Source organism: Hyperolius riggenbachi, chromosome 9, assembly GCF_040937935.1.
Source record: "Hyperolius riggenbachi isolate aHypRig1 chromosome 9, aHypRig1.pri, whole genome shotgun sequence".
In the NCBI taxonomy this organism is placed as follows: domain Eukaryota; kingdom Metazoa; phylum Chordata; class Amphibia; order Anura; family Hyperoliidae; genus Hyperolius; species Hyperolius riggenbachi.
Window position 1 is genome coordinate 26707134 of NC_090654.1, and position 10089 is coordinate 26717222.

At 46.6% G+C, this 10089-nt stretch overlaps 1 protein-coding gene across 1 annotated transcript in view; it reads left to right on the forward strand.

Annotated features, from left to right (window-relative positions):
- PIAS3 (protein inhibitor of activated STAT 3) overlaps positions 1 to 10089 on the forward strand; it is a 51326-nt gene that overhangs the window by 26907 nt on the left and 14330 nt on the right. The gene's annotated exons all lie outside the window — the stretch shown is intronic.

Genomic DNA, 10089 nt, shown 5'->3' on the forward strand with positions numbered 1-10089 from the left:
TAACCTGCCCCTTGCGGGCAATCTGATCACCCCCCCACACCAATAGATCGCCCACAGATCCGAAAATCAGATCACCTCCCAAATCCATTGTTTACATCTATTCTCTCCTCTAAACACCCACTAATTACCCATCAATCACCCCCTATCACCACCTGTCACTGTTACCTATCAGATCAGACCCTAATCTGCCCCTTGCGGGCACCCAATCACCTGCCTACACGCTCAGATTGCCCTCAGACCCCCCCTTATCAATTCGCCAGTGCATTAATTACATCTGTTCTTCCCTGTAATAACCCACTGATCACCTGTCAATCACCTGCCAATCACCTATCACCCATCAATCACCCCCTGTCACCCCCTGTCACTGCCACCCATCAATCAGCCCCTAACCTGCCCCTTGCGGGCAATCTGATCACCCACCCACACCATTAGATCGCCCGCAAACCCGCCGTCAGATTACCTCCCAAATGTATCGTTTACATCTGTTATCTTCTCTAAACACCCACTAATTACCCATCAATCACCCCCTATCACCACCTGTCACTTTTACCTATCAGATCAGACCCTAATCTGCCCCTTGCGGGCACCCAATCACCCGCCCACACGCTCAGATTGCCCTCTGACCCCCCCCCCCCTTATCAATTCGCCAGTGCATTAATTACATCTGTCCTTCCCTGTAATAACCCACTGATCACCTGTCAATCACCTGCCAATCACCTATCACCCATCAATCACCCCCTGTCACTGCCACCCAACAATCAGCCCCTAACCTGCCCCTTGCGGGCAAACTGATCACCCACCCACACCAATAGATCGCCCGCAGATCCGACATCAGATCACCACCCAAGCGCAGTGTTTCCATCTATTCTCTCCTCTAAACACCCACTAATTACCCATCAATCACCACCTGTCACTGTTACCCATCAGATCAGACCCTAATCTGCCCCTTGCGGGCACCCAATCGCCCGCCTACAATCTCAGATTGCCCTCAGACCCCCCCTTATCAATTCGCCAGTGCAATATTTACATCTGTTCTCCCCTGTAATAACCCACTGATTACCTGTCAATCACCTATCAATCACCCATCAATCACCCCCTGTCACTGACACCCATCAATCACCCGCTGTCACTGACACCCATCAATCAGCCCCTAACCTGCCCCTTGCGGGCAAACTGATCACCCACCCACACCAATAGATCGCCCGCAGATCCGACAACAGATCACCACCCAAGCGCAGTGTTTCCATCTATTCTCTACCCTAAACACCCACTAATTACCCATCAATCACCCCCTGTCACTGCTACCTATCAGATTAGACCCCTATCTGCCCCTAGGGCACTCAATCACCCGCCCACACCCTCAGAATGCCCTCAGACCCCAGCCCTGATCACCTCGCCAGTGCATTGCTTGCATCTATTCTCCCCTCTAATCACACCTTGAGACACCCATCAATCACCTCCTGTCACCCCCTAGCACACCTACCCATCAGATCAGGCCCCAATTTGCCCCGTGTGGGCTCCTGATCACTCGGCCAAACCCTCAGACCCCCTTCCGATCACCTCCCCAGTGCATTGATTGCATCTATTTTCCCCTCTAACCACCCCCTGAGACACCCATCAATCACCTCCTGTCACCCCCCTAGCACTCCTATCCATCAGATCAGGCCCAATACAACCTGTCATCTAAAAGGCCACCCTGCTTATGACCGGTTCCACAAAATTCACCCCCTCATAGACCACCTGTCATCAAAATTTGCAGATGCTTATACCCCTGAACAGTCATTTTGAGACATTTGGTTTCCAGACTACTCACGGTTTTGGGCCTGTAAAATGCCAGGGCGGTATAGGAACCCCACAAGTGACCCCATTTTAGAAAAAAAAGACACCCCCAAGGTATTATGTTAGGTGTATGACGAGTTCATAGAAGATTTTATTTTTTGTCAAAAGTTAGCGGAAAATAATTTTTATTGTTTTTTTTTCACAAAGTGTCATTTTTCACTAACTTGTGACAAAAAATAAAATCTTCTATGAACTTGCCATACACCTAACGGAATACCTTGGGGTGTCTTCTTTCTAAAATGGGGTCACTTGTGGGGTTCCTATACTGCCCTGGCATTTTAGGGGCCCTAAACCGCGAGGAGTAGTCTAGAAAACAAATGCTTCAAAATGACCTGTGAATAGGACGTTGGGCCCCTTAGCGCACCTAGGCTGCAAAAAAGTGTCACACATGTGGTACCGCCGTACTCAGGAAAAGTAGTATAATGTGTTTTGGGGTGTATTTTTACACATACCCATGCTGGGTGGGAGAAATTTCTATGTAAATGGACAATTGTGTGTAAAAAAATCAAACAATTGTCATTTACAGAGATATTTCTCCCACTTAGCATGGGTATGTGTAAAAATACACCCCAAAACGCATTATACTACTTCTCCTGAGTACAGCGGTACCACATGTGTGGCACTTTTTTACACCCTAAGTACGCTAAGGGGCCCAAAGTCCAATGAGTACCTTTAGGATTTCACAGGTCATTTTGCGACATTTGGTTTCAAGACTACTCCTCACGGTTTAGGGCCCCTAAAATGCCAGGGCAGTATAGGAACCCCACAAATGACCCCATTCTAGAAAGAAGACACCCAAAGGTATTCCGTACGGAGTATGGTGAGTTCATAGAAGATTTTATTTTTTGTCACAAGTTAGCGGAAAATGACACTTTGTGAAAAAAAACTATTAAAATCAATTTCCGCTAACTTGTGACAAAAAAATAAAAACTTCTATGAACTCACCATACTCCTAACGGAATACCTTGGGGTGTCTTCTTTCTAAAATGGGGTCATTAGTGGGGTTCCTATACTGCCCTGGCATTTTAGGGGCCCTAAACCGTGAGGAGTAGTCTTGAAACAAAAATGACCTGTGAAATCCTAAAGGTACTCATTGGACTTTATGCCCCTTAGTGCAGTTAGGGTGCAAAAAAGTGCCACACGTGGTATCGCCGTACTCGGGAGAAGTAGTACAATGTGTTTTGAGGTGTATTTTTACACATACCCATGCTGGGTGGGAGAAATACCTCTGTAAATGACAATCTTTTGATTTTTTTACACACAATTGTCCATTTACAGAGGTATTTCTCCCACCCAGCATGGGTATGTGTAAAAATACACCTCAAAACACATTGTACTGCTTCTCCCGAGTATGGCGATACCACATGTGTGGCACTTTTTTGCACCCTAACTGCGCTAAAGGGCCCAAAGTCCAATGAGTACCTTTAGGATTTCACAGGTCATTTTGAGAAATTTCGTTTCAAGACTACTCCTCACGGTTTAGGGCCCCTAAAATGCCAGGGCAGTATAGGAACCCCACAAATGACCCCATTTTAGAAAGAAGACACTCCAAGGTATTCCGTTAGGAGTATGGTGAGTTCATAGAAGTTTTTATTTTTTGTCAAAAGTTAGCGGAAATTGATTTTAATTGTGTTTTTTCACAAAGTGTCATTTTCCGCTAACTTGTGACAAAAAATAAAATCTTCTATGAACTCGCCATACTACTAACGGAATACCTTGGGGTGTCTTCTTTCTAAAATGGGGTCATTTGTGGGGTTCCTATACTGCCCTGGCATTTTAGGGGCCCTAAACCGTGAGGAGTAGTCTTGAAACGAAATTTCTCAAAATGACCTGTGAAATCTTAAAGGTACTCATTGGACTTTGGGCCCTTTAGCGCAGTTAGGGTGCAAAAAAGTGCCACACATGTGGTATCGCCGTACTCAGGAGAAGTAGTATAATGTGTTTTGGGGTGTATTTTTACACATACCCATGCTGAGTGGGAGAAAGATCTCTGTAAATGGACAATTGTGTGTAAAAAAATTAACAAATTGTCATTTACAGAGATATTTCTCCCACCCAGCATGGGTATGTGTAAAAATACACCCCAAAACACATTATACTACTTCTCCTGAGTATGGCAATACCACATGTGTGGCACTTTTTTGCAGCCTAACTGCGCTAAGGGGTCCAAAGTCCAATGAGCACCTTTAGGCTTTACAGGGGTGCTTACAATTTAGCACCCCCCAAAATGTCAGGACAGTAAACACACCCCACAAATGATCCCATTTTGGAAAGTAGACCCTTCAAGGTATTCAGAGAGGGGCATGGTGAGTCCGTGGCAGATTTCATTTTTTTTTTTGTCGCAAGTTAGAAGAAATGGAAACTTTTTTTTTTTTTTTTTTTTTTTTTTCCTCACAAAGTGTCATTTTCCGCTTACTTGTGACAAAAAATAATATCTTCTATGAACTCACTATGCCTCTCAGTGAATACTTTGGGATGTCTTCTTTCCAAAATGGGGTCATTTGGGGGGTATTTATACTATCCTGGAATTCTAGCCCCTCATGAAACATGACAGGGGGTCAGAAAAGTCAGAGATGCTTGAAAATGGGAAAATTCACTTTTTGCACCATAGTTTGTAAACGCTATAACTTTTACCCAAACCAATAAATATACACTGAATGGGTTTTTTTTAATCAAAAACATGTTTGTCCACATTTTTCGCGCTGCATGTATACAGAAATTTTACTTTATTTGAAAAATGTCAGCACAGAAAGTTAAAAAAATCATTTTTTTGCCAAAATTCATGTCTTTTTTGATGAATATAATAAAAAGTAAAAATCGCAGGAGCAATCAAATAGCCCCAAAAGAAAGCTGTATTAGTGACAAGAAAAGGAGCCAAAATTCATTTAGGTGGTAGGTTGTATGAGCGAGCAATAAACCGTGAAAGCTGCAGTGGTCTGAATGGAAAAAAAGTGGCCGGTCCTTAAGGGGTAGAAAGCCCTAGGTCCTCAAGTGGTTAAAGAAAAACATTGCCTTTGTTATAACTGATACAAACCCTGCAATAAAACTGCAGTGTCTACTTCCTGCTTTCATGGAAGCAGACATAGGGTTAACAGTCTGTGTTTACAAATTGGAAGTAGCTGCTCTGCCGAGATTCCTGTGATGACAGAGCTGAGAGATTAAATTATAGATGAGGGGGAATTAGGCTAAACTCTGACGGTTTAAAGCAAACTTGCCGTGAGAACTTGGGCCCCTTTTACACTAGCAGGGTAATTTTGCTGCAAGGGGACGCAAAAGCAATGAAAGCCTATGGAGACTTCCGGTGTGGTCCCTTGTGGGGCGCCAGACGTATCCGATCCGGTAACATCGCGTTACGGCAAGCATGCTTATTGCATGGTGCTTGGGGTAGTGTAAGTCTATGGGCAACGCACGTAGTATAAATGGCAGTGCGTCGCGAACCAGCGGGAATCCCTGTGACGTACTTCCTGTCCAGCAGGGAGTACGTCGCTGAACAGGGGGTGACGCTATGCATATCACCGTTGGCAAACTCTGCCACGGGGTCATTTGTCTTCTTTTTTTTTTGCGTTGCACCACCGCAACAAACAAGTGTAAAACCGGCCTCAGTTTCATGCACAGAGCTGCCACCTATGGATCTAGTCAAAAGGCCTGTTTCCACTACACGCAGATTGGATGCAGAAAAAGTGACTCCAATGAATGCCTATGGGAAAATCTGCATCGGAAAAATCACATTTAGTGGAAACAGGCCCATAGGCATTCATTGGAGTCAGTTTTTCTGCATCCAATCTGCGTGTAGTGGAAACAGGCCCTAAATGTTGGGGATCATAGGTTAATCTAGTTCCCCAGCTGGCTGATGGTGCAGGACACAGAATCGGCCCTTCCTAGTTGCCTGGCTGCTATTACAGCGCGTTGGACCTTGAGAGGTGAGACCATCAGAATATTAAACTGTCGGCGCTAGTCTAGTTAAGGGGACCCGGCGGGAAACCCCATGGACCAACGGCTGTTCCCTGCTTTTTGGACACTACCATTTATTTGTAAGAAATAGGGGACGCAGTGGTAAACACTAAAGGTGGTCAGGCATCAGGCGACTTGTCAGCTGACTGACCATCCGATTCAGTTATGATCGGATGAAAATCGATGCCGCCAAGAGCATGCAGGATCGCTGATCAGATCAATTTCGGGCCAAACTTGTTTGCATGTATCGATTGGGTGCGCGGCAGTAACGCTACAGGACCCCTGGTGCTTTATTTATATACACTAGCCGACCCGCGTCGTAGCATACGCCGCATCTTCTATCTATCTAATAGAGTACGTGCCTCAACCTTAAAGCAAGAAGAATAAAGGTGGGTACACACATCAGATAAAAGTCTTTGGAAAATGAAAGATCACAGACCAATGTTACCCCCTTCCATGTAGTATGAGAGCCATACCTACACAGTCTAGTCTATGGAGCTGAACTCCCCATCAGACAGAAATCTTTGCAAGATGCTGCACACACAGATGCTGTACACATGCAACAAATCAGTATCTGCAAAAGATCAGTACCTACAAAATACATTCATAGTCTATATCTGCAGATCTCATACACACCTTGTTTAACGGACAATCATCTGCAGATCAGATCAACCAGGATGGATCTTTGGATCTGCATGATGATTGTGTGATCTGCAGATGAATGTCCGTTAAACAAGGTGTGTATTATGCTGGGCATACATGGTACGTTTTCTACCGTGTAATCGAGCCGCTGGCTCGATTCCCGCTCGTCCCCGCGGGCGCTGGATCGATTCCCGCTCGTCCCCGCGAGCACTTTCTTATTTTCCACTCGTTTCTTCTTTTGTCCTGCCCGCCGGTATCGAGCGCAGAATCGATCCGGCGGGGTATTGGGCGCGTCGGAAATTATCAATCGAGCCATCAGCGGCTCGATTACATGGTAGAAAACATACCGTGTATGCCCAGCATGAGATCTGCAGATATCATAGACTATGAATGCATTTTGCAGAAACTGATTTTTTGCAGGAACAGATCTTTTGCAGATACTGATCTGTTGCATGTGTACAGCATCTTTGTGTGCAGCATCTTGCAAAAAATTTTATCTGATGGGGAGTTCAGCTCAATAGAATAGACTGTGTAGGTATGGCTCTCATACTACATGGAAGGGGGTAACATTGGTCTGTGATCTTTCTTTTTCCAAAGACTATGGTCTGATGTGTGTACCCACCTTTAGGCTTTCCATTAGAAAATGTATGCGTGCTCAAACACCAAGTTTAACCCTAGCAAGTCTGGCTTTCCAAATCTGGCCTAATTGGCTATTCATGAGGCAATGCTCATGCAAATATGCATTTGCTTTCGCATGCCAAACTATGCAGGGTCAAAAAACCAATGCTGCAAAGCGGTCGCCCTGCGGGAATAAGTTCATGCTACATTATCACTATCCAGGAGCGCCACGGGGAGGATTCCCAATGCCCCCCTTTTTATACAACCGGGGGCACCGCAGGGTCCCAGGCTCTCTCACTGCCTGGGAACCACAGCGGCACCCCGGAGGGGAAGGCTGGGTGGCACAGCCACCCCCCCCCCCCCCCCAAGTGTGGCCAGCGCCAGGGAGAGCCGTTCGCACCCACCTCCCAATATTAAAAACAGGCACTTACCTTAACGTCCATTGCGTTCTGCTACATGCGCATTAATTGTCTCATGGAAAGCATTTTTTGCGGTTTGTATCCTTCGGAGGCAGGTGGTGGATGGCTAGCTTGGGCGGTGTGAGCCCTGGAGTGAGTTGCCTGTGCTTGTCCTTCCCCCCCCCCCCCCCCCCCCGGAGTGTTGTATGTCAGCCAGCCCTGAGCTCTAAAGCTCGGGGTGACGCATGCTTCACTCCTTCCTCATGTGGTGCCCCAAGTTAATGCGCATGTAGCAGAACGCAATGGACGTTAAGGTAAGTGCCTGTTTCTAATATTGGGAGGTGGGTGCAGACGTCTCTCCCGGCGCTGGCCACGCTTGGGGGGGGGTCGCCTGCACCACTTAGCCTCCCCCTCCGGGTGCCGCTGTGGTTCCCAGGCAGTGAGAGAGCCTGGGACCCGCAGTCCTCCCGGTTGTATAAAAAGGGGGGCATTGGGAATCCTCCCTGTGGTGCTCCTGGATAGTGCTAATGTAGCATGTAGCAGTTTCGCATCGAAAATCCCATTTTCATTTTTGGCGAATTTTCACGAAAATCTTCAGAAATATTTGCGTTTTCGACCAGCATCGAAAATTCATTGTATGCGGATGCTTATGCCCTTATGCGGAAAAATGTCCACAATAATCTGCATGGAAATTCAGTCTATGCGGACGTTTATACGGAAAAATGTCCGCAATAATGTGCAAGAAACTTCTCTGAATGCGGACGCTAATGCCCTTATGCGAAAAATGTCAGCAATAATACGCAAGTAACGTGAAAATGACTGGCATTAGGCAAAAATTAACGTGAAAAAAATTAGATGGAAAATTTGGCAAAAAGTTGTCGAAACAAATTTTTGCATTTTCGCTCATCACTGGCATGTAGCAGGGCGACCGCTTTGCGGTATTAGTTTTTTGGACCCTGCATAGTTTGGCACGCAAAAGCAAATTTGCATGAACATTGCCTCATGAATAGCCAATTAAGCCAGATTTGCAAAGCCAGACTTGCTAGGGTAGGCCTTTTTTCCATGGACAGTTGATAGGCAGTAAAATGCCTCTCAAACTCTTACAACTGCTCACTACTGCCCGGTAACTGCTTGCCGCTGCCCGGTAACTGCTTGCCGCTGCCCGGTAACTCTGCTTGCCGCTGCCCGGTAACTCTGCTTGCCGCTGCCCGGTAACTGCTTGCTGAGCACACAGCTCTACAGTCTGTGGAAAAGAGGCTTGGTGTTTGAGCACGCATACATTTTCTCATGCAAAGTACTTCTTCTTCTTGCTCGAAGGTTGAGGCACTTAGTCTATTATATATATATATAGATAGTGGGCGGTGGATGCAGCGTCACAAGGCCAATCGGTCTTCAGTGTATGGGCAGGCAACAGATCTCTCTCCGATCAGAGAAAGATCTGACTCTTGGTCAGTCTGCCCATTCACTGTCTGATGTATGCACCTTTACTCTGAAATTGCACACCAGGACTTTGGGCTGCTGGGCTTCTGGCATGCCAGTTGGTGGCGTGGATTGTGTTTTGTGTTGGGTCAACAATTTCTTACAAATTAGCGGTTGTGATCAAATTACCCCGGCCAGGCAGTGGCCCTCGGTCTATGAGGTTTCCTGCTGGGTCCTCTCAACCAGACTAGCGCCATTGTAAGATTTATTATTTTGTAAAGATTCTATGCTAAGCCTAATCAGAGAAGAGTTAGGAATACCGGAGCAGTGCTTTTCAGCGCTGCTAGATTTGGGCGCAGCCGGCGCCTCCATAGACTTCAATGGGAATCATTCCTATTGAAGCGCTCAGTGAGTAACGTCGGCTCCGTCAGAAGACGGAGCCGAGGTTGCTTAAAAACATAATAATTCGGCCTCCAGCAATCGCTGGAAGCCAAATTATTTCATTCCCCCACTATCCATGGCGGCCTGGAGGGGGAATAGTAATTAAATCGGCCCGGACTTGTGCAGAAGCAGGATCAGCTATATACCGGCTGTATCCTGCGCCCAAGTCTACCTGCGCCGATTTCAAATGTACTCAGGAATACAGGGGGGAGCCAGGAGATTCTGTACTGTCTAATAATGTAGAGTGGTGTGAAGCCAGATGTTGATGGATATGCCAATGGGCAGCAATGGCTTTGTCTGCTACAGGTACAACAAGGCTTCATACACACGGGTCAATGTCTCGACCAATCTTTGGAGGCAATCATTGTTTCCGATTATCGATTGGGCAGGAATGGCTGCCAGCGTTGAGCGCCAACCTGTGGGGAGGACCACTATACCAGAGCTGCGGTGTTTGGTGGGTTGGCTAAAGAATGGAACAAACTGCTCAGGGGTCGCTGTCATTTAACCGTTGGTCACACCAGACTTACTTCTTGCATTCTCAGCTGAGATGGCCACAAACTGCCACCACACCGCCTTTCAGATTGCGCAGGTGACACCATGGTAGCAAAGGCATCCCCCATCCCACCAATGACAGGGCTCTCCTTTTGTTTTGCAGAAATGGTGGCTGAAGACCCTCAAAGACTCTGTCAGCCCTTCCCCTCCACCAATAGCAACCCTCCCAACTTTTTGAGATGAGAAAGAGGGACATTTAAAGGGAACCTAAACTGAGGATATGGATTTT